This window comes from Hemibagrus wyckioides, linkage group LG06 (assembly GCF_019097595.1).
Source record: "Hemibagrus wyckioides isolate EC202008001 linkage group LG06, SWU_Hwy_1.0, whole genome shotgun sequence".
Lineage (NCBI taxonomy): Eukaryota > Metazoa > Chordata > Actinopteri > Siluriformes > Bagridae > Hemibagrus > Hemibagrus wyckioides.
This window is the reverse complement of record NC_080715.1, coordinates 24,774,573-24,776,922: the sequence shown is the minus strand read 5'-3', so window position 1 is coordinate 24,776,922 and position 2,350 is coordinate 24,774,573. Positions and strand designations below refer to the sequence as shown.

At 38.0% G+C, this 2,350-nt stretch overlaps 1 protein-coding gene across 1 annotated transcript in view; it reads left to right on the top strand.

Annotated features, from left to right (window-relative positions):
• Window positions 1-216: 216 nt before the first annotated feature.
• satb2 (SATB homeobox 2) overlaps window positions 217-2,350 on the top strand; it is a 45,059-nt gene continuing 42,925 nt past the window's right edge. Inside the window, exon 1 of the mRNA XM_058393437.1 lies at window positions 217-305. The gene's annotated coding sequence lies outside the window, so the exon portion shown is untranslated. The remainder of the gene's footprint in view (window positions 306-2,350) is intronic.

Genomic DNA, 2,350 nt, shown 5'->3' with positions numbered 1-2,350 from the left:
AATTTGCGTGCAGCAGTGGGTAATCAGGTGCTTTTGCTGGTGTCTGACTCCTTTGCGACAAGCAAACCTAAAGCTTTTACAATGTTGTGACTGTCTTCTTGCGTTGACTGGCAGTAAATGATTGACACTAACAGTCATGGGAAGTTCCGCATTCAGGTCTTCAAAGTTGTACACCCATTTTGTTTACCCACAAGGCCATTCTCTTGTCAGTCATGCATTCAGTGAAACGCATGCAAGTCAAGGAAGCCAGCTGGGAAGACAAATCCAATGCATTCTTAACAACCCCTGCATTCTGATGTAACTTGGTAAGTAATAAGCACATAGCCCCTTGTTTGGATGTGTTTGAAAATAAACTGTGTCTAAAAGTAAAGGTATAACTAAAGGATTTAAAAAAATTCATATTAACGATTTCAAGTTTATTTGTATATCTGAACAAAGTAAAACTAGAAACGTCTTTGTTCTACAAGTTTCATGTCTCTAAGATGTCTAAAATGTCCAAGATGTTTCTGACACGCTTTCCTAGTGCTTTCAGCTGAGCTCTTGCACCAGTGCACATGTTATTTGGGTTCATGGCCTGCATTGTCACAGTTGTCCATTGCAGCATAAGATGTTCACTGAATTGCTCACGTGTTTCAGCAATGTGTTTAGATTTCTATGTGTTTTCTGGCATGAGAAAGCAGAATTTATTTTTTGCCTTCTCCAGATCTGAAGCAATGGACTTTGAGCCTTCTGAAGTTACTGACGCCATCTATAGCTTTAGCATCACTAGCTTTAAACATTTTCTCTCCCTCTATAACCTCCCTAACTACCTTCATTGGCTGATAAGAACCTTTACATTCTCATTCGGTCTGGTGCATCTGTCTGTGTCAACGCTGATCCTTTGTCTAGACACATGAGTTTTCAGCAGTTTTCAGACAGTGATAAAAGGGAAAATCTTTGAGAAACCTGGAGTAAACGAAGTGCTGGCAGAGGACTGATTAATCGATAAGTAAGCAGGTGATTTCAGATTGGGGTCATGGTCTTATAATTTATACTTTTAAAAGATAATATATGAATAAATTAACTTAATGAAGTTGGCATCAGGAACATGTTATTCAGGTGACTGAGTTGCATGTATGCATTAAAAACAAAGAGTTCTGAAATGATTTAATGTTTATCTACAAGTTCTTGAATCATTCCCATCCACTCATATTACTGTATATGTCGGAAAAGCCTGATAATAATGACACATTACATATTATAAATGTATATGCGACATGTCTATATTATAGCCAGTTTCTCAGGCAGAGACAAGTATGACATTTACTTCTTGAGTACCTTGTGATTTGCATGCTAATATCCACTGGAGAGAGAGCAGGAGTGGAAAAGGACTTGCAAAATGCTTTGAACCTTGTTTGCATAATTATTTAAAAACACAGCGTTTAAATCAGGATAGTGTATATATATTTAGCTCGATCAAAGTCTGTTCTATATACTGATTATGTGGGGCACTGAAATTCCTCAGAATACACAGACTTGCATAGACGAATCATAATTTCACTCAGTCCGCGTTTCGATTCAAAGCATGTTTTACTCTCACTCTCAAAAAAACAAACAAATTAAAATTAAAAATGAAAATAAGGATGAACTTGTTTGCAAATGGATCAGAAACCACTCGAAACAGCAACACATTAAAGGCATATTAAACACTTCTTGTGGGTTCATTCTTCCCTGAACAGAATACTTTACACAATTCATTAGGGAATAATTAAAACTGGAACTGTGTCCGTCTCCTCGGTTTGGGTCCCCAGAATTACTCTGAAAACACGAGCCAGTTTCCTTTCTAGTCTGTTCTCGTTTGCAAAATCTTAGCAGAGGTGTAGGGCATAAGGTACAAGGGCTAACTCATACGTACTCTAATGAAGTATTTACAGATAATTTCAGCTGTCAAACACTTGTGGCCGATGACACAGTGCAGAGTGCTGGAGCCCCGACCCGCTCTGCTCGTCGCGTTTAGCTCAAGCGGATTTAATTTCAACTCAAAGTCACTTGGAGCGCAGGAAAGTGCAGAGCTGTGGGCTTTTTAGCATTCACTTTTCGTTATGCTTTAATTTGCTCTCAGTGATGCTGGAAAAAGCGTGAGAAAGCCACACTTACTCTTATTGTTAGTTAAGGCTGAAGAGTCTGAGAATTGAACCTCTGATTAATTTGTTGTTAGTATCTGCAGACGCACATTGCTAGCGTAATTTAATTGTCCAAATTTATGCACAATACGTATGAACGAACTAACGTTAAGGAATTGAATTAATAATGAATTTAATAAAAGGGCATTAAATAATGCATCGTTACCGCCGATGCATCTGCCTTTTAT